This window comes from Pinus tabuliformis, chromosome X, assembly GCF_031772625.1.
Source record: "Pinus tabuliformis cultivar Carrire ecotype Pingquan chromosome X, CPIR1, whole genome shotgun sequence".
NCBI classification, from domain to species: Eukaryota; Viridiplantae; Streptophyta; class Pinopsida; order Pinales; family Pinaceae; genus Pinus; species Pinus tabuliformis.
The window spans coordinates 488,715,117-488,738,913 of NC_142308.1; positions in this window are offsets into that span (position 1 = coordinate 488,715,117).

Genomic DNA, 23,797 nt, shown 5'->3' on the forward strand with positions numbered 1-23,797 from the left:
TGCACCGAGGGGGACATTTTGTGAAAGAAAGAAGTCTAATAGGTACCAAGGGTACTTATCTTCTATGAGCACCATTATTCAGTCTGAACCTTGCTCATTCGAGGAAGTTGTGAAACAACAAGTATGGAAGGATGCTATGAATGAAGAGTACGAGTCAATTATGAAGAATGATGTATCAGATGTGATCCATAGACCTTAGGAAAAATCTGTTGTCACCTCTAAATGGCTCTATAAGATCAAGCATGACACTGATGGAAGTGATGAGAGGTTCAATGCCAGATTTGTTGCTCGAGAATTCTCTCAAAAGGAAGGGTGTAGATTATGATGATATATTTGCACCCATTTCTCGCTACACCACCATCTGTTCAATTATAGCCCTTGCTTCCTCACAAGGATGGAATCTACACTAGATGGATGTCAAGACTACCTTCTTGCATGGTTCACTTAAGGAGGAAGTCTATGTGGAACAACCTGAGGGGTTTGAAGTTCAAGATCGTCAGACACATGTATGCAGGTTGAAGAAATCCCTCTATGGGTTGAAGCAAGAACCCTGAGCTTGGTATGATAGGATTGATAGTTATCTGATGATGTTGGGATTTACAAGAAGTGAAACTGATCTGAACCTTTACTTTAACGTTTAGAATAATAGACTTCTCATCTTGGTACTCTATGTGGACGATCTCTTTCTGACGGGTGAAAACCGTCTTATTCATCAATGTAAGAGAGAGTTGGCTTCTGAATTTGATATGAAGGACCTAGGACTAATGCATTACTTCCTAGGGTTGGAGGTCAGGCAAAAGTTAGGGGAGATTTTCATTTCTCAAGGAAAATATGTTGTGAAGCTACTTGAAAGATTTGGGATGGTGGATTGCAGGTTCGTGACTACTTCGATGGAACTTAACTTCAAGAAGTTATGCGGAAGTGTTGTTAGGCCCGATTTGGGAAATCCTTTTGAGTATCGTTAACTCATAGGGGCCCTAATGTTCTTGGTGAACTCCCGTCCGGACATATGTTTTATAGTGAACTCTGGGATTGTGCAATGCAACTACCCTGGGGAAAATCTCTGCACACTGCAAAGTTCTAAGCAATAGAGCAACATCCCTAAGGGATGAGACTGTGCAGTGTACAACACAGTCGGATCTAGTGAGAGAGATATGATTGGTTGGAAGGATTTTTCAGAAAAATGGCTGTGTGGGAGGCAAGTGAACTTGTGAGGAACTTGACATTGTGATCACACACTTAGCATACTTTGACGACTTGATAACATAGACCACCGGGACAACAAGACAAATAATTACCCTCTGTGAGACTGTCTAGAACTAAAATAAATATGTGCAGACACTTGAGATGAACCTTAGGATGACCTTGATGACACTTGTGCGGAAGTGCTTAAAAATTTGTGTACGAATGCAATAGATGTTTACATGGCTAGGACAACTTGTATACACAAATACCAACCTTCAAGGTCACCAGAAAGGTTCGCAAACATGACATAACAACCTAACATGCCAAAATACGACAATTGATCCAACAAGCAAAAGGGAGCAGGACACTTAGAGGAAACACATGGAATGACTACCAGTGCTTGCAACCATGCATGTCATTGAAGGCATAATGATATGAAAATGATAAGCGGTCCTTCAAGCTACACTAAGAGGCATATTTCAAAAGATGTGTTTTGTTTTCCATACCTACCCTCTAAAGGGTTATGCATTAGATGGAGTCTTCATGTGGTCCCAATATTCTATCATACCTTGGGTTCCTTGGTCCGCTTATCTTTATCCTCAACTCCTTGAGAGTCATCTAGCATGCATCCTTATTTTTGGCCTTTGAGAGACACGATTGCATAGTTTAAGTGGGTAGTGAATGCTGTGGGATGAGGCCTTCAGAAGACACATCTGCACAGTTTTAGGATGCAAGGCAAATTGGGCAATTGAGATGCATGAAGGACAAAACTACGTAGATTTTGGAGACAGTGGATTCCAACTGAGGGGAGGACATTGGAGGTAGTCACGTGCAGTTTTGGATGCCAAGGGAGGTTGGGCTTTCTGTGCATTGCATAGTTCCAGGCGACAAAGGAAAAGCTTGAGGGTTGTAGATGCAGAGTGCACAGTTAAGGAAAGCTAGATGAGGCTAGGTTTCTAGGGAAACTCTGGAATTTGGTTAAGTGTGGTATTAGTGGAACCGATGTGAACAGTGATAGAACTTGACTACGATCACACACTTGAACACTTAGTGATACAACATAGACCATCTAGAACATGTAAAAACATATTTCGTTTAATGAAACAACCTTTGTAGTAGCTCACACCAAGTGCGGCTCCGATGATAGACTCTGGGAGGATAAAGGTGACACTCGTGAAAATTTCTAAACCAAAATTCCACTGCAGTGACTGATTTATTTCACCTACTTATTTCTCACAATAAGTTGTTTACGAAATCCCTTCAGTAAAAATTAAAATAAATTCTACTGCAGTTATCACATAATTACATAGAGAAAATAAAAAGCACAAGAATCAATCACATAAACACATTTGTTTTTGGAAAATTGTCCCCGGAAAAACCCAATGTGGGAAAACTGGTGCAATAGATGAGGGTTTTATTAATATTCAACAACAATTTCTTTACAAGGAATGATTTTGCAGAGAAACTGAGGCACTTCTGAGAGAAAACACCTGAGACAAAGTTTCCTGAAGAATTTCTGACACCCTAGAGACCCTTCACCCACCTCTACGTCACTTTGCATCAACTTGCGTGAGGATTGTGTTTCCAGTGGTGTTGTCTGCCTACTCTTCCCTCTGTGATGTCTCTGGAGCCCTGCATCACCTCCTTCTCAATCACCTATTGCTATTGATACCATCCTCTTCCTCCACCCTGCAACTTTTCCTCTGAAATCAATCTCCTTCTCCTTGAGAATCGATTTCCCTCGGGATACTGAGTATCTGCCAATGTGTCTCCAAATGAATCTCAAGTCTTCTCTTATATTTTTCCTGTTGATGAATCAACGACCGAGATTAAGTCTCTAATCAACGACTAAGATTAAAACAAACTTGATCCACGTCTCTTAGAAACTTATCACCCATATCTTTATTAATACCCATTAATATTTTTATTTTCCTAAGTGTAGACTTAGGAACCCATTAAAAATATTAATTATTTTAATAACTCCTCATCCGGGTGGAATTACTCTAAATGATTTCTGGGTCTTGGAGATCTCATATGTTCTAGCCCATCTAAAAAATTTTGGAGCTAGATCACATCTAATGCTACCCAAAATCAACACTCCCTCTTAGCGAGGAATGTGCTTTAATAGTACTTCCCAACAGAAGCACCATACTGATCCACGACATCAGTCCTCTACGTTGTTTTATGCTCGATCTATCGCCCCTCATATACTGCAATGTTGCAACCTATACTGCTTCCCATGACACTGCAACTGTCACTGCTACATTTGTACTTCAGCTCCCTCTGAATATGTTGCATCATGCTTCCCGTAGCACCACCATTGCTAACTCCTGCATTGCCTTTGTACTGTCCGCTTCTTCTACTGAAATAGATTCTTCACTATCCCCATCTTTTCCCTGAAATAAACAAACTTTCTTCTTCCCAAAGCCTTGGTGAGGATGTCTGCCACCTGTTCTCCTGTTGGATTGTACCCCAATTGTACTTTCCCTCATTGGACACAGTCTCTGACGAAGCAACACCTAATATCAATGTGCTTCGACCGATCATGAAATGTTGGATTCTTAGAGAGCTTGATGCAACTCTTATTATCACACAAAATACTGGTCACTTCCATCTTCCTCCTGAATAGATTCACAAGCAATTTCCTAAGCATATGGCTTTGCACGAAGCTGTGCTAGCTACCATCTATTCAGCTTCAATTGAGATCAGAGCCACGAACTTTTGTTTCCTACTACACCAAGAGGTCATTTTTGATCCAATGTTGCAACAATACCCAATGGTACTTTTCCGATCTACTTAGCTTCCAGCCCAATCTGCGTCAGTGAACCCACTCAGCCTAATGTCATTACCTTGGGTGTACATTATTCCATGGAAATGGTCAACGCTCCAAGAAAGCAAGGAACTCCATGTGTGAAGAATAAAATGTTGTTAACAATAAGCAAAAGGAATACTATCTTATATTGGCCCTCTCCACTACCTCTCCTCTAGACTCTTTGGAGAATTGGCTAATTGATAGTGTTCCCTCAAGGCACTTCATTGGGTATAAGGAAACTCTCTCTAATTTGATAGAGAAGGAAACAAACTTGGAGATTATTCTTGGAGACGATGCCATCTATCTCGTGAAAGAAATAGGGAATGTCACACTTCAATTGAATCAAGGTAACACTATTCATTTACAAGAAGTTCTATATGTACCTAATCTCAAGAAGAACCTGGTGTCCATTTCGGTAATGGAAGATAATGTATATAAGGTGGCATTCATTGATGGAAAGGTACGTGTTTGGAAAATAAATTTTAAAGATGCTTTTACTCTTGGGTTCTGGGTTGACACTTTGTATCAAGATGGAGGAAGTCCATTGGGAGCCATGTCTTGCAACACATCTCTACAGTCTGAACTATGGCACTAGAGGTTTTCCCATCTTCATTATAAGGCTCTTCTCGATGTGAGATATATGGTGACAGGTATGCCCGAGTTCAGAGTAGATCATGAAGGTACATGTTCGGGATGTGCTGAAGGAAAACTTATAAGGGGCCATTCCCCTCAAGTAATAGCAAGACCACCGATATATTGTAGTTGATCCACTTCGAAAAATCTGGGATGATGTCTGTAAACTCTTTGGGAGGATACTTATATTATCTCACCTTTACGGATGACTATTCTCACAAGACTCAGATCTAATTCTTGAAAAAGAAGGATGAATTATTCACCAGGTTTTGTCACTTCAAAGCCATGATCGAAAATCAATGCAAGAAGAGAATCAAGATATTGAGGACTGATAATGGGATCGAGTATGAATCCAATGAATTCCATGACTATTGCAGAGAAGGTGGCATTAAGAGAGAGACCAAAACACCATACACTCCCGAGTAGAATGGTATGGCTGAAAGAGAGAATTGTATTATTGTGGAAGTTGTTTGTGCCATGCTTCATGATCAAAGGCTTCCGAAGTTTCTACGAGCGGAAGCTATGAATACCATCATGTGTGTTCAAAACTGATGCCCTCATCAAGCATTGGATGCCAAGAATCCCAAAGAAATGTTCACTGGTAAGAAACATGATGTCTCTCACTTTAGATGTTTTGGAAGTCCCATATATTTTCATGCGACGAAAGAGAAAATAAGAAAATTGGGTGCATCTAGGAAGAAAAGAATCTTTGTGGGCTATAACGAAAATTCTAAGGGCTATATAATTTATGTGGTTGGTCAAAGGGAACTTGAGATTAGTCACAATGTCACCTTTGACGAAGATATGGCTCTTAGAAAGATCAAAAAACTTCCTATCCCAAGGAAGGATAAAGAATCAACCATTGGAATATAGGGTGTAAAAGAGGATGAGACGATGCCAGATGTTGATGAACCTATAGATCTTATTGATCCTCCTCCCCAAGAACCCTCCTCCCCCAAGAGGAGGCCCTCATGGCTTAGGGAGAATCTCGAAGATGCTGAGAAACATATTGCACCGAGCGAGACTTTCAGTGAGAGCAAGAAACCAAACAGGTATTAAGGATACTTGACCGCCATGAGCACTATCATTCAAAATGAACCGTCATCATTTGAAGAAGCCGTGAAGCAACAAGTTTGGAAGGATGCTATGAATGATCAATACGAGTCTATTATGAAGAATGATGTCTGGGATGTGGTCCCTAGACCCCAGGACAAATTGGTTGTCACGTCTAAGTGGCTCTACAAAATCAAGCATGAAGTTGATGGAAGTGTAGAAAAGTTCAAGGCTCACTTTGTTTCCTGACGCTTCCCTCGAAAGGAAGGTGTATTTTATGATGAGATATTTGCACCTGTTTCCTGATACAATTCCATCCACTCGATCATAGCCCTTGCTGCTTCGCAAGGATGGAGCCTACATAAGATGGATGTCAAGACCACTTTCTTGCATGGTTCAATCAAAGAGGAAGTCTATGTGGAACAATTAGAGGGGTTTGAGGTTCATGAATGGGAATATCATGTATGCAAGTTGAATAAGGCTCTCTATGGCTTGAAGCAAGCACCCCCAGCTTGGTATGAGAGGATTGATAGCTATCTGATGAAGCTGAGATTCACTAGGAGTGAAGCTGATTCGAGCCTTTACTTTAAGGCTAAAGATGATAAACCTCTCATACTTGTGCTTTATGTGGATGATCTCTTTCTAACAGGTGCAGACCCTCTCATTCACAAATGTAAGAGGGAGTTGGATTCCGAATTTTAGATGAAGGACCTAGGACTAATGCACTACTTCCTAGGTTTGGAGGTCTAGAAAAATCTAGGTGAAATTTTACTATCTCAAGGAAAATATGTTGTGAAGATATTGGAAAGATTTGGGATGGTGGAATGCAAGCCTCTGACTACCCCGATGGAACTTAACTTCAAGAAGTTATGCGGTAGTGCTGTCGGACCCGTATTGGGAAATGCTTCTGAGTATCGTCAACTCATAGGAGCAACAATGTTCTTGGTGAAATCCTATCTGGATATATGTTTTGCAGTTAATACGTTGAGCCAATATATGGTTGAGCCTCATCACACACATTGGATTGGTGCCAAGAATCTTCTGAGATATCTTCGGGGCACAATCACTCATGGACTGAGATACACTGCCAGAGATGTGAGGCTGCATGGTTATTCGGATGTTGATTGGGCCAACAGTGTGGTGGATCGCAAGAGAACTTCTGGGTGTTGTTTCTCTTTGGGTTCTGCTTCAATATCCTAGATGAGCAGGAAGCAGAATTCAATTGCCTTGAGCACCAGTGAGGCTAAATACATATCTGCGAGTATGGCCTCCTGTGAAGTTGTCTGGTTGAGGAAGCTCTTCAGTGAACTATTTGGACATGTGATGGATACCACCGTGATCCTTTGTGACAACCAGAGTGGGATCCAATTATCAGAGAATATTGTATTTCATGATTACTACAAGCACATAGATATCAGGTACCGTTTTATCCGAGATATGGTGCAATGAGGAGAAATAAGGCTCCATCACATTGGGACCGATGAGTAGGTTGTTGACATTCTGACAAATCCTCTAGGAATGGTTAAATTCTTGACTTTTCAAGAACGACTAGGAGTCACGGAGAGACCCTCTTATGAGGGTCCTGTATGATATGGACATTGAGCTCTGGGAGCTCCAGGGGGCTTGGGGTAGTTCTTGGAGAGATGAGAAACAAAAGGGTGAGTGGTTCAACCTTGCCCTAATGGGTTTTTGTGTACTAGGTGAGTGGTTCAAATTTCCCCTGTGATGCCCCATGGCAACATGTAGGTAGGACAAGTGGTTCATCCTTCTCCTGCTGAGACATCCTACCCATGCAGTCTGGGACTCATGGGAAGTACCTCTCATCTGGCCAATGAGTAGGGAAATGAGAATAGGGACCATAGTACTACCAATGGACAGATCGTTTACTACTGTACTCCCTATGCTAGGATGATATTGATCTGGGATCAATTAGAATGAACTTCAGGTCAGTAAGACTGGTATGAAACACTCTCTTTATTGGAACTGACTTAGGGTCATTAAGAGTTGTATGAGACACTCTCTTTTATCTGGGACTGACTTTAGGTTAGTAGAGAATGGTATGATAAATTCTCGATCACTTCTTCTTCTTCATATTTCAGCATAGCAGAGTAGTGCAGAGCAGTGCATTGATGGCAAAGATAATACCGACTAGTAGATGGATTAGCAGATGGAGTTCTCCCTAGTTGAGAGGCAGTGTTAAAATTGACAACTAGGGCCAAAATCCATGTGGGTCACACTATTTATGATAACTTATTTTTTTTTTGGCTTCCTCTCTCCGAGAGGTGTAGGATTGATCTAAAGATCATCCGATTTTGACATGTAAAAATGAAGATATGAATTTATTTGTATTATTGACAAATTGTCAAGGCTGGCTAGCAATCAAAACAAGCATTTTTACCCCCAGTTCATCCTCAACATTGCATATAAAAGGAGGATACCTAATGTCATTATTCCATCATCTCATCTTCACTCATCTCTCTCTCCTCACTTGATTGGGTACACAGATTAGGGCAACTGTCTCTCACACGTGCGAAGGAAGAAGGATTTTTTGTTTAGCTGTGTTGACCAGGTTTGATTGAAGTGCAGAGGTGTTGTTTTGAGCTGTATTGACTAGCATTGACCTCTCCTTGACTGTGTTGTGGGTGTGGCTTCTTCTCCTTGGTAGGCCGCATATTTTGGCATGGAAATCGAGGTAATATGACCTTTGGTTTGACCAACGTTGACTACCTTAGTTGTTGGCTGCAATCTGACTTTTGTTGACTAGCATTTGAATGAATTTTTCGGGGTTATTTTGGGCTATTTGGGTTTGTTGTTGGAGGCCGAAGTTGACTGGGTTTGACCAAGCTACATGAAGAAATAATTTTTCCTTGTTTGACCAGCATTGAATTTTCTGGTTAGGGATTTATGTTGCTATTATAAATTATCATATTTGTAAATTTGTAATATCTCTCTCTATTGAATTATTGAAGAATATAAGAAGAATTGATCAAGCGTTTCCCCATATTGGGGTTTGTCCCTGGCTGGTGCCACATCTTCTGTCCTCTTGTCTTGGATTGTCTTCCACTGTTTATGTTTATGTTCTATCTGCATTTTACTATCATGTTGATGTGTTTGCTAAACTAAATATTGATATTGGGCTAATTAAGAAATTGAGGTAAATTGCTCTTAAGCATAAAACATACCAAAAATTAACAGAAGTCCATTGGCGTACAGACCCTTACATCAGGTGCTCTATGGACCCGCCAGGATTATTAAATACAACATATAACATATCGCATCTGGGAACCCCATCGTATTCGAAATCGGTGCTTAAAACTTCAACGTATCAACCCAACTTGAGTTCTGCGATAACATGGACCCGCCGAGATTATAAATCTCAATACATAAAACATCGCATCCAGAAGTTCTATTGCAATCGACACTTTCCCTCGACGGATATCAAAGTCCATACACTGCAATAGCAGCGGACCCACCAGGGTTATAAAATATAGCATATAACAATATTGGGTCTGGATGTTCCCCATCCCAAATCGCAATTGGCGTTATCGGCGATGACGAAGTTAGCCCTTCCAATCTAAGAGGGCTCTCTCAATATACTTAAAAATTTGGCTATAGTAAGCTCAAAAATTCAGATGGCTAGCTCTGTTTTTTCATGTGATTTTGAAGGTGAAGGAAAATGTGATGACTGCCACCATTGGGAATGGAGTCAAATTACAAAAATGGCAAACAACAGAGTTTAATGGAAGTTGAGGCATCTCTAGCTTTAAAATTAATACAATGAACATTCACAGTCATACATAGTATGTGAAGGAAATTGGAGCACTTAACAATAATTCCAAGTAATCAAAATACTATGAATACTGATAATAAGACAGAAAAAACATAGTAAGAGCACATGAAACCATACATGAATCTCAGGTACAAAAACAAAGTTGTTGCAATATTTATATTAACTGGATCAAAGGGTTACATATGGTCAGCTTCTCACATTATCAATCAACCTCCTTTAGAGTCAAGGAACTACAAATATATAGAGTAAGACCATCATCATGTCATTAATTACAAAAATCTTCCACTTGGGCTAGATTCGATCAAACAGTTCTGAGACCTTATCCTACTTGACACCTATTGAGAAAACCTAGGGATTTTTGTTTTACATAATTTGAATACAAGTAGGACTCTTCCACCATAAATGAACTCAACCAAATTCTATTTGATGGAGCTTATCGAACCAAACTAATTTTCTAAATGTGCTGGAGTTGATGTGTCTCATGCCACGTGGATGTGCTGACCTAGTTGACTTTGCTGAGTTGGACCTCCACCAAGTCGAATTTCAAAATTTCTGGCTAGGAAAATTTCTGTAAAATAGGCCTCAAATACAAGTGTGTATTCTCCAAACCTTGATATATGTGTAAAAATTGAGAGAGGTTTTTGTATATGAGCCCGTGATGAACAAAAAACTCCTTCATATTTCCAAAAGTGAGCCCGAAGTTGACTACTAAAATAGTCATTTCCAGAATTTTCGTAGCAAATGTTGGTAGAAAATTTCAAAAGCCACCCTATGCTGTCATTTAGATGCCTTTTCCAATTTTGAGAATGCTTTGTTGTGTGAACGTTTTGGGTATAAAAATAAAAAAAAGGTGAACTATGAGAGGTAATGATACTCCATCGTGACTCAGACCCATGTTTTTTTTTAACTGTTACTATTAAGTAGGGTTTCAAGTTTCGTATAAAAACAGGTGACAGATGTGATAGATTTGTTACAAAAATTTTAAGCACTTTTGTAGCAAATACTCTATTTTCATAACTAAATTTGCTACAAATTTGGACAAAAGTTCTTGATTGGCTAAATGACAATTATGAACAAGTGAGACTGACACAAACGATGACTTGGAACCTAACTCATACTGTGGACCTCACTTAGGCTCATGTTGACTCGATACACTGACTAGGTGACCAAATATACTTTTTTTGTAAATGAATTTTATTATAAGAAAACTAAAAACCGTAACTAATTTTACCCAATTGACTCACAAACTAATGCTAAGGGTTATCATGGATAACATAAGGCATTCCATGTGACCAGAATTTGTGACAGATAATGTTTTCATAGGCTTATCAAGTCAAGACAATATGACACTAGCTATTTGAGTCCTTCCCAATGAAGAATATTTACCTACATGGGTGGCTAGAGTCCTTGAAATAGGAGATGGATATTGTGTTGACCATGAATGCATTCCTATAACATTATTGTCATTTCTTATGAAAGAATTTGGGTTATATTCTCCAACCACATGAGAAGTTTTTGTCAAATCCATTGAAAAATGCTTTAGATTTATATAATAAATTTGGTTTGGAGTATTTCCAATGTTACATATCCATTCTTGGGGCTCCCTCTATACATAATAGAATATTCATCATTTTGCATATTAGAGTCATCACCTAAAACACAACCAACATGATAAAAAGTGAAATTTGGTGCTCAAGACAAGGATTTTGCTGGAACAAGACCTTCAACTCGATTCAAACTTGGTTAATCCCACACAAATCGACCATCATTGCATAGTGCAAAAGAGATACCCACTCCAACTGGAATAGTAAGAAAAATTGTAAACCCCATTTTGCTAGTTTGTACAAAGCAGGTGAAAAATAAACATCTCATGAAATCACAAAAATGGTAGAGGGGGATGATTATCAAGAGAAAATAAAAAATTATCTACTAGAATGGATTTATCTATTGCATATTTCCTTCCATTGGGAATGTCAATGAGGTTGACTCCAGTCTTTTGACAACCTTCTCTCAGTCTTGGTGGAAAATTATTAAAATATCCATATGCCAAGAGCGTAGTGACAACACTTTTAACCATTGGATGCAACCCAAGAACCATCCGAATATTACCTGCTGCATCCCCTGGAATAGGGCCTAGTAGTCCCATAAATTGTTGGATACCTGCTTGTGCTAGATTTTGATCTAGTACATTTGGAAGTTTATATCCAATTGATTTCCATGGTATAAAGTACATATTATTTGAAGGCAAGCTGAAAGCCATATTTATTTTGAGAAATATATTTATCCTGCATGTTGAAATATGATGCATTAATAAGATTTAAATCATATAACATAACCAACAGTTCTACTGTAGCTAAATTTAATTAAAAAAAATTCATACAATTGCAATAGTGAACAATATGTACATTCATAAGCACAATTTCCAGTACTCAGAAGCAATGAGCTAAAAATTTTACGTAGCCTAGAAGATTTGAATATATGGTATACATAACAATCCTCAAACAATTAATAATTTACAATATACAATAAAGGGTTCTCTCATGAGCAACATTTTTACACAATGATGGTTATAGCCAATAAAGAATACGAGGGAAATCAACACTGTGAAATAGTTTCTTCTCTTTATTCATCTTCATGATTATTTTCATGAAAGAAAAAATAGTTATTTTCCTTGATGTTGACTAGACCAGACTTAAAAATAGGGTCAAAAAATCCTATTTTTGTTTTCTTAACCCTAACTCTAAACTTTTAACTTTTACATTTTTGCTACACCTAATCCTCAATCATGGCAGCGTTGTAATTTGACTAGATCTCCATGATAACTCTGCAATCCATGTTTAGCTTCTTTCTATAAGCTACATTAGTGGTGGCCAGAGGCTATGACATTCTTCATTTTTCCTTATCAGTCACATTTCATTTTCTCTGGTGACATTTCCTCTTCTTTTCATGGCCAACATTCATTCTTTCCAGTGCAGTGGACCACATTCTCTTAGTTTCTAGCTTCAAAAATTCATTTAAATCTTAATATCATTTTCCTAAAAGTACAATGCCATGGAGTGTTTATTATAAGAGAATTTGAAATTGTTGGAAAAATTATTATCAATCACCTCCTTCCTAGAGTAGAATGAATCTACAAACTTTGTTCTGTATGTGAGGTTGAGGCCTTTGATTGTCTTGCCTCCTATGAATAAAAGCGATATTTCACTATATTTATATGGGTTTAGACTAGTCTCTATCAACCTTATTAAGATATTATTACTAGTGGGGTATTTAATTATACATAAGGGATGCTTATTCTCTCAAGGGACATTTAATCAAAGTTTGTACACAACACAGACATATTATTTCCTTGTTTCCTCCAATGTTTGAAAGCATCCCTCTAAGACTCATGTGGACATCAATCAACTCATTTAACTCTGGTTTGTCTATCCCGCACTACCCAAGTTCCTTTACACTTTAGGTCAAGGACTTTTAGAAGTATTAGATTGAGTCAAGAGAGTCACCCTTCTTCCTAGCAACACATTACCAATTTCTCTTCCACAGGGAGTTCCATGGCATTGGATGTTAGGAATGGCACTCCTTCCACCTTCGTCCGAGGAGAAGTAGCCTAATACTACCTAAGATCATTCCCAAGAACCTATCATCCTAGGCAACTCTTCGAGGATATATACATATTATTCAACAATGTTCCACAAGGACGCCTCCCTAAGGGTTTGAGGAACCCATCCCCAGGGTTTCCCATGCTTCTGTTGAAAATGTAACTAGGTTTGGTCTTCATTTATTATACTGGGTCATGAGTTGATGATGTACTTGACAAAAGAAAAATTATTGATGTACTTGTCAAAAGGAAAAAGAAAATAAATTATTTGTAAAAGAAAAATATTATTATTGTAAGTGGGTTTCTTGCCCATGTTGTTGTGGTCCTAGGTCAAAGAACCCATTTAGTTCTCTAGGGATCTTGTTGACAAGTCAAAGGGTCAAGGTCATGATGTACTAGCCTTTGGAGGGCTCATGCATCAAAGAAGGAAAATTATTATTGTAAATTTTAATGTGTGGAAGCCTCCAAGTGATGGGTTGGCCAGCCAACTACAAGTTGGCCTAGAGAGGCCCAATTCATCCTCCAAGAAATCCTATATAAGGAGACTTGTCCTCCTCATTTGAATATACATCCATTAAAGAAGGAATAATCTATTTGATCCAATGAAAAGAAGGAAGATTTGTCCAATGAATTTTTCTGTAAGAAGTGGAGCAAAATTTTGGAGGCCAACAAAGGAAGGAAGATGTGATTTTTCTGTTGCCATTGTTCACACGTATGAGTTCTTGGAGGAAGAACTAGGTTTTCCTCAATATGATCTTTGATGGTAATTAATTTGGGGTTTGGTTGGCTCATCACTTGGTTTGGCTTGGATATTAGTCTTGGAAGTCTTCATTGGACATACTCTATAAGAAGAGATATTTTTATGGGTTTTCCCCTCTTGGGTTTTTTCCCTGGCTTGGAGCCTACTTTTGGTGTTCTTGTGTTTTATTGATCTTCTTGTTGTCATTTGTTTTGATGTTAATAAAAAATAAAGACTGAAGTTACTATCCTAATCTAATGCACAAGAAAATGTCAAAGATATAAGAGAAATCAATTCAAAAGAATCCCTAATTATATGCCCTAGATTTCTCAACAATGTATCAGAGCTAGGGTTTTCAATAGTGGGTAGAGAGGAAGATCATATTGGCTTAAATTCACTTCTAGAAGTTCGTTTTCATTAGATTGAGTTTGTGAAGGTATCAAGATCATTTTTTTGGGCATTATCTCAAGCCTTATTTGTAGAGACAAAGTTTCCATACGGAGTATTGAAGTAAGGAAGACTGCTAGCTCTATTCAATAATTTTCAAGGGCTAATATATTATTCCTCTCCTATTTTCATCCTCCTAAAGGCATATCAATTTTTTTTTTGATCACCTTCTAGCCCAAATTCTTGTAACTAGGCCACAAGCCTATTCTCCAAGAGCTAGGGTATCCAAAGGTTTCTTTTGTGAAGAAAAGAAATTAGTCAAGCAAAGTTATTGAGGAATCATTCTTTTGCAAGCAGATTGAAGGTTTTTTGGGCTTACATTCTAGCCCTAACCTCTACATATAGGCCATAGATCCATCTTTATCAAGGCGAATTCATATGAAGGTCAACCATGAAGGATGAAATCCTTGACAAGAAATACTAAGGAAGTCACATTTTCTTCTATAGTAGCGAAGGTAAAATACAGGGTTTGTTATCCCCTTTTGAGTGAATTTGCATCTATGATGCCTAATTATACATATTTTGTGTTCTCTATGTATAAGTGATAACTAAAACCCTAGACAGAGACCCATAGTGAAGTCATTGTATGGTTGCCAAAATTGTAAAGGAAGGTGTTATTACAAGGATTAAATTTGAGCATGAGTCATATTTTCTTGGGTATATAAAAAAGGATTCGAAATAGTACTGTGTGAAGGTCCACACTCTTAAAGAGGATTCGAGATCAAGTTTGTTGAAGAATCATTTCTGAGCATATGTCATAGGTCTAAAGCATATGATTATAGAGCAAATCTGAATTGAAGAAAATCCTGTGCATAAATTTCGTTCAAAATTATGAAGAAGAGTATCATTATTGGTGGGCTCCAGTATTGTAGCAATAATGCTACAACTCCTGGAACTCCCTTCTTTAATTTTATCAACCCGGTAGTTCGTAACAAACTTGGAAGCGACGGTGCTGTATGCACAAGTACTAGCTCTTGCCGCAGCTGTCACTTGGTCAGCTGGCACAAGTCCGCTAGGGGCTCAAGCCAACTTCTATGAGCTCTTAGAAGAAGCTTTTTAACTGATGGATGAAAGCTAACTCAAAGGAAGCTAATCTACTTGCGGAAAGAAACTGAAAGCCAAAAAGAAACACAAACCCTAGCAAACCCTAATTCTACCAGCTAGTCCTACTGATGCAAAGGAGAGCATGCAAACTACTGAAAGAGATGCCATTACTTCTAAGAAGGTAAAATGCATGTGTCTAAGTTATTACTATCTGAAGAAAACATATTTTTGTATTTTTGCTTAAGTTGTTGAAATTATCATGCATGTGCTTCTAACTAGTTTTCCACTGTGCAGGGATGGATCAAGGGATGAAATGCTTTGGGAAAGGTTGGGATGGTACAGAGAGGGTCTAAGGGATCCCTAGCATTCTTTCTGAGAGTTTCACAAAGTCTGGAGGCCATGCAACCGTGTTTATGAACTTCTACAGGAAGTCTGCAGGGGTTTCTACAGGAAGTTCTGTAAGTCTTCTACAGGATGTTCTGTAATTCTTCTAGAGGATGTTTACGAATTGGATTTTTGAGGATGGATGGTTGATGGAAGATGCATGGATGGTTATGGAGGTAGGATGGGGGTCTGAAGTGACCCAGGAACTGATGGATGGAGTGGTGAGATGATATGTGGAAGGCTGATTTGGCTTTAAGGTAGTTGAGACAACAATGGAGAAGAAGGTAGGGTTACGTGGGCAAGAGAGCAGATGGGAGATGAGGAAACAGACTTGGTGATGGAGGAGCTGATCTGGACGAGGCTCAGATGAACAAGGAAGTGATGAAGGTGATAGAGATGCCCTGCACAATGCTTATTCAAACAAATCAATGAATTCTTGCAAACAAACCAAGTCCTAGCTAACTCAATCCAACTGTTAATGAAATGAATAAACAACAGCTTTGTTTGGAAAGAGAACCATATACATCACGTGAGCAAGAACATGCCAAAAGATCTACATGCATAACAAACTCCTACCAATCGATTCTAAGCATAAAAAGCTACGTTACCCATCAAAACCAACTACAATAACAAAGCAAGATCTAAAGAGCAGATTTTTATTTCAAGAACGCAGCAAACACATAAAGATAAACAAGGGAGGTACTGAGCACTTGAGATGGGCCCAACCCCAAGAGCTACAGCCTCCCAAGAGAGATTTAGAGCTGGTGCAAAGCTGGATTCATCTTTATTAATCAAGAATGAAGAGTTACATCAAAACTGTCCATAAGGAGAGCTTGAGAATGAGCTGAAAGCAAAGCTAATCTATTGCATAAAAATCGAACTACAACATGACTACAACAAGACTATGCAATGACTAATCTACCAGCTACAAAATGACTAACCACTAGCTCCCCAAAAATGACTAACTGAAATGAGGCCCTCAGCCCTCTTATTTATACAATTTGAGGACCCAACAGTCCTCCTACAATTTAGGGACTCGGCTGCCCAAGACTTGGAGTTAACAACAGTCCTACTTGACTTGCTTGGCTGCCCTTGTGCTGATTGATTCAGTGGCCCTTGAACTTCGAGCTGATGGTGGAGAATTCGAGGTAAGGGCCCATAAATGAAGGGGACACCTTCCTACAAATCCTCTAGCTTGTTCTCCCACGAATTTGGCTGCCAAGTGCTCATTAAGACCTTCAATTTTGTCTCCAAGTTGACCAAAAAGGCTACACAAAGCACCCATTAGACTTGTTGGCATAATGACTAACCAAATTCACTCTATTAACATAAATATAATCAAAAACATGCAATAAACTAATGAGAATGGTGGATTAAGTCAAATTAGGAAGTTGAATGAGCCCAAATAATTGTACATTGTTGGGGCTCATCATCCCCCCCCTACTGAAAGTGTTGCTCATCCTCTGAGCAACCAAATCTCTCCCCCCGTCTTTGATGGCCCTGGTGGCTTCCTTGGCTAGCATCTCGGCCGATTTCTCCTTTGGCTTCCCTCTTCTCAAACTTTCCTGTAGAAACTGTTCGCTGGCTTCCTGTAGAAACAGTCCTCTGCCTTCCTGTAGAACCAATTTCACTGATTTTACTTGCTTGGCTGGGGGTGCCTTCTCCTTGAACTGTGCTGCTACCTGGAAGCTGACGAATCCAACTGACGCAAGCCTGGAGCTTGCCATACCCAGGAACTTCATCACAGTTCTTATCCAAATGTATCATCATTATCTACCCAAGTCAGAACCTCAATAATTGGCAAATTCAAAACTATCACTTGCAGAAGCTTATAACATGTGCCTTCAAACTCAAACTCAAATCTTGTATATGCGCCTTCAATATCAGATTCAAAGACCAATCAAACAAGTGTGCCCATATTTACATTCAACTCAAAACAAATTCGGATTCCAATATAAAGCTCTGACTAAATAATGCCATAGCGAATATTTATTAGAACTGCACTTTCTAACATATCACAACAGCGCAAGGAATCCATAATAAATCTGGATATGCTAACAAAAGTGATTACCTCAACAACGCCTCTGCAATTCACCCATTGACTCTACCTGCACACAAGTCGAGGTGTAACCATTTCTTCATGATTTGCGCCTTTGATTTCTTTAAATATTTGGACAGTGATATGCACGAGGCTTCTGCCAGCAATTCTATTCCTTTGCAAAATTATTTACATATACTCTGGTAAACTGCGTCTTTCCAGTGACCAGATCAGCTCAGGGTTATGCCATTCGATCAATTTACATCATCAGCGTTCAACTCCGGCAAACGCATTAACTTTCTGGTTCCATACCCTAACAGATCGATTTTTAAAACTGTGTTCACTTTAATAATTCAACAAATGCATTCATTCTAAATTTAATGACAGCGTTCAGTAAATACAAACTCATGAATCCAATTTGGAATAATCATTACAGCAAGCACCAATTAACACTACGGCAACCCCTTAATCGATCTTGAGATACATCGATCTTTCATAGCAATGATTTTAACTGCATTCAACGTACTCAATTTCTAACAACATAACTCTGCACCCATTTTTCTGCGCCCAGATTTTGGAATTGTTTTCTTATTGAAATTAATTCACTGCATTAACTAACAGCATTAACCTTTGTACAACTGCATATAGGAATCGAACCAATTGAAACTTGTCTCCTCCGTCTGCAAGTTGTGTATCGATTGCACAATATCAACTATTCAAATCTTTTAATCGATTTCACAAAATGCCATATCGTTTTCTGAAGCGCTTCCCAATATACATCTATGCAATGCTGCAAATATTCATATATATATAACCTGCCAATGTGCTGTACAAACAGTGAAATCGACTTTTCCAAACTCAAATGCCAGAGTCACACATTTGCTGTACTGTTCAAACTATGTTAACATATCAATTTCAATGAACTTCCGCTGGTCTGGAAATCTTCCGCTGTATATGCTCCATAGCCCCTTCATTTGTGTGTTTTTGCAAACTGTAGTTCTGCAATGGCATCAGAGCTTTCTGTAGCAATCTTTGATGGCAGCTGCTCTTGTGCTAATAGAAATCACCAACGAAATCCACACTTCCAGTTGTGTGCAAGTTGACTAACAGCTGAGCGCTTATTAATTTCTGCGTGACTGCTGGTGGAGTGAGGTGGCAAAGACGTGCTGGCCCATGCAACTGTTCATGAACTGCAGTGGTCACTGATTGTTCTCTGCTTGAAATTACATCCATCAATCATGCTGCAGTTTAAACGGTCACCACTACCTGATTTCAATTTTCTTCTTGAGACACGTGTGCTCAGCCACCCACTGAGTGCTATGGAACTGGATGATGGTGGTCAGTCAGCTAGCCACCAATTCCTTTAATCCTGACCATCTCATTGTTCATGCAGTTTACGAATTACATTCATGCAAACAGAGGAATAGGTTTTGTCACGTACCTGAAGCCAAACGGCTGCTTGTGAAGCTTCTTGCTGCTGCATGCTCTGATTCTGCTGTTGCATGCTTGGATCCTTTGATTGCATGAGGCTTGGCTAATGATTTTTGATTGCTTTTCCTTGTGCAGGTGTCCTTTGGCCGGATCTGAGCTACATGCAATCGTTTCCACGTTCAGATCTGCATCTTCAAGCTGCTGTTGTTGCATGGTCACAAAACCAGAACTTGTTTTCGCCATTGCTCTCAAACGGTAAACCGGATTGATCTGAAACTCGGTGAGTGTGTTCCTATCATCATCATGCACCTCCCAGAGCAAATTCGTGATCAATGGATGCACGGATTTCGAGAAAAATGGAAAATGGCTGAAGATTTCAGAGCTTGATTTCTCAGAAACCGTGCATCGGAATTGGCTGCAACTGCTTGGATAAGCTACTATCACCCATATGCATCTCCCCATGAAACAGGTTTTGAAACGGATGGACGGATATGGAGAAAATGCAAAAATGGCTGATGGTGATGGAGGCTGATTTCTTGGAAACCGTGCACCGGAAATGGCTGAAACTTCTCAAGCATGCTGCCATTACCCTTGTACAATTCCCCATAAAATGGTTTGTCAAATGCATGCATGGTTTTGAAGTTATGTCAAAAACAAATTTTGTTCTATGTATTTTTGCTTTAAGGCTTTTTGCATGGTGAAAAATGATGAGCTTGGGTTGTGATGCAGGCATGGAGATGATGGAGGAAGGCGTTGGAAGATTGCATGAGGACTTCTGAACCCTTGAGGAAGCTACCATGTTCGCCAAACCACTTTTTGAAATCCATGGCTAGTTTCCCTCAATTTCTACAGGAAGTTCCTGTAGAAGCACAATGAGAAGCACAATGAGGTGGACGAATGATGGAGAAAGGCAAGGGATGGACACACAAGTGCTTGTAGGCCTAATCAACAGATTCCCACCGTTAGATTCACTTTTGAAATTGAAGTTGGCTCGTCCAAAGGTTCTACAGGATGTTTCCTGTAGAAATACAGAGCTTCCTGTAGAAAACACAGTTTTGAGGAAAGAAGCATAATGACATGAAAAAAATGATGGAAAAGGGGTGAGGAATGGAAACATGGATGAGTGTAGGCCTCATGGACATATTCCAAGCCTTCAGGTCCTCTTCGGAGATCAATTTGGCTTTTTTTTGTAAGCTTCCTGTAGAAGATACGAAACTTCCTGTAGAAGGCACAAAAACTCCTTTGTCTTTGTTTTGAGTGATCCACCTGACCTACAATGTCCTTCTTGCAACCTGCAATTAGCCAATGGAGATTAGTTTTCTTTTTCTTTTTCTCTTTTTTTTTTTTTTGAAAAACAACTAGGGCGCCTCATGGAGGTTTTCACCCTAATTGCCTGCCCTGGGCGCCTCCAAGGAAGGTTTTCACCCAGGGATCTTATTCCGTTTTATTTCCTTTTCTTTCCAACCCATCGACTGCCTCATGGAGGTTTTCAATCAATGAGCCAATCTAAGGTGCCTCCGAGGAGGTTTTCACCTTAGATTTTTATTTTTCTCTTATTTTCATTTTTACATTTCTTTACTTTTTTCTTTTTTTTTTCATTTTTTTCTACCCTAACCTACTTGAAAAACAAAATCATTTTCAAGTATAAGAATACTTCCAATGGAGCCATGTGCACATCGAGATTAGAGAAAAAATGATGTGAAGGCTCGAAATGCATGCTTGGACAAGTATCCAGATCTTAGAGACCAAATGATCTGGCGTTGAAGGGACCAAACAAAGCTGAGGAAGAAAGTACTGCTGCAACTTAGTGACCTTCTGAAACCATATCTCAATATAGCTTTGATATCCTTGGTTCTTTTGCTGATCTGGATCATTCTTCCTGTCACCTTCTATCATGACCTTCTGATCTTCCTCTTTTTGTTGATCTTTCTCTTGAGTACACAGAAGATTTGATGGTAACCATGAGGAAACTTTCTCCATCTCTGATTCTGATCTCTTCTCTTCATCACGTGCAACCCATGGTGCTTTGATCTCCTCCTTTGAATCTTCTTTTGCCTTTGCTTCTTCAATGCTTTCAAGATGATCTCTTTTGTGCAATGCTTTTCCTGAGTTGTGGTGAAGATCATTGAGCTCACGAGGAATCATTTGCACATGTTGTGCCTCAGATTTGCAATGGGGTTGAGCTGCTCCATGGTATGGTTTTGGAAATGGTGGTACGGGTAGCTGAGTGGAGGTGTGTATTTGAGATGGATGCGGATGGGGTTGTGGTTGGGTAGGCATTTGGGGTTGCCTTGGTGGAGGAGGAGGTGATGGTTGTGGATGAGCAGGTGGTGGAGGAAACGAAGTGGGAGGAGAGTTGTATTGGGGCCTCCACTCCTGATAAGGTGTATTCCACTGAGGCTGTGGCTGAGCATAAGAGTGAAATGAATGAGCAACTGGTTGGGCATAATATGGATCTGTGAAGGAACAAGGAGGATATGACCAAGGAGGAGGTGTAGACCAGGAAGGATGAGCAGGGGGACCCCAAGAAGGCATGAAAGTGGCTTGATAGGGGTCATAATAGGTCTCGAGTGTCCCTTGCAGTTCTTGTTCGTAAGATCTAGGTCCATATGGCCGCCCTTGGTTCATATAGTAGAGTGATTCAGTGGCTCCTTTGGCTCTTTGATATGCAGCTTTGATTCTGGGTAAGGAAGGGCACTGATCTGTAGGATGGTATTCTTCACAGACAAAACACACTTCTATGGAGTACAATGGACATTCATTCCTAGGATGCTTTCTAGTGCACCTAGGACAAAAAATGGCCAAAGCCCTCTTGGCTTCTTCTTGCTTCTTTTGGATCCGCAAGGTATCCAGTTGCATGGCAAGAAACTGCCTCATATCACTCTTGAAATCTTCGATCTGATTTGCAAATTCATCTTTGGACAAGGGACTGCTCCCAACATTTCTGCTTGTAGCCATTTGCTTCAGAGGAATGTTTCTTCTTCTTCTCCCCTAGAGGTTCTTCAGATATGTCTTGATGTCCACCCAGGGGTTCTTTCATCACAGCCATCGAAGAAGAACGTTGGTTGTGTGAAGCAGTGGGGGTGTTGTGCAATCATTTTTCTAACTTATCTCTACTCCTACAAAGCATGAAATGAAATCTTTTTGGTTGTTTTTTCTTTTTTCTACTTCTACTTGCAAAACTGAAATAGATTGAACTGCAACTAACTATCTTGCTAAAATGAAAATGCGGAATTGAAATGAAAGCAAGAAAGGACTAATCTATTTTGCTCAAATGAAATTGCAGGAATGGAAAGGCTAGTCTACGCTTGCAGAATTGAAATACTAATCTACGCTTGCAAAATTGAAATTGTGGAATTGAAAGGCTAATCTAGGAAAGCAGGAAATACTAATCTATGAAAGCAGGAAATGTCTATGCTACTTTTGCAGAATGAAAATGAAATAAACTACTGAGCAGAAGGTTGTAGTAGAAAATAGAAGAATAGCAACAATCACCAATACTTTGCCGCTTCCCCGGCAACGGCGCCAAAAAGATGGTGGGCTCCAGTATTGTAGCAATAATGCTACAACTCCTGGAACTCCCTTCTTTAATTTTATCAACCCGGTAGTTCGTAACAAACTTGGAAGCGATGGTGCTGTATGCACAAGTACTAGCTCTTGCCGCAGCTGTCACTTGGTCAGCTGGCACAAGTCCGCTAGGGTCTCAAGCCAACTTCTATGAGCTCTTAGAAGAAGCTTTTTAACTGATGGACGAAAGCTAACTCAAAGGAAGCTAATCTACTTGCAGAAAGAAACTGAAAGCCAAAAAGAAACACAAACCCTAGCAAACCCTAATTCTACCAGCTAGTCCTACTGATGCAAAGGAGAGCATGCAAACTACTGAAAGAGATGCCATTACTTCTAAGAAGGTAAAATGCATGTGTCTAAGTTATTACTATCTGAAGAAAACATATTTTTGTATTTTTGCTTAAGTTGTTGAAATTATCATGCATGTGCTTCTAACTAGTTTTCCACTGTGCAGGGATGGATCAAGGGATGAAATGCTTTGGGAAAGGTTGGGATGGTACAGAGAGGGTCTAAGGGATCCCTAGCATTCTTTCTGAGAGTTTCACAAAGTCTGGAGGCCATGCAACCGTGTTTATGAACTTCTACAGGAAGTCTGCAGGGGTTTCTACAGGAAGTTCTGTAAGTCTTCTACAGGATGTTCTGTAATTCTTCTACAGGATGTTTACGAATTGGATTTTTGAGGATGGATGGTTGATGGAAGATGCATGGATGGTTATGGAAGTAGGATGGGGGTCTGAAGTGACCCAGGAACTGATGGATGGAGTGGTGAGATGATATGTGGAAGGCTGATTTGGCTTTAAGGTAGTTGAGACAACAATGGAGAAGAAGGTAGGGTTACGTGGGCAAGAGAGCAGATGGGAGATGAGGAAACAGACTTGGTGATGGAGGAGCTGATCTGACAAGGCTCAGATGAACAAGGAGGTGATGAAGGTGATAGAGATGCCCTGCACAATGCTTATTCAAACAAATCAATGAATTCTTGCAAACAAACCAAGTCCTAGCTAACTCAATCCAACTGTTAATGAAATGAATAAACAACAGCTTTGTTTGGAAAGAGAACCATATACATCACGTGA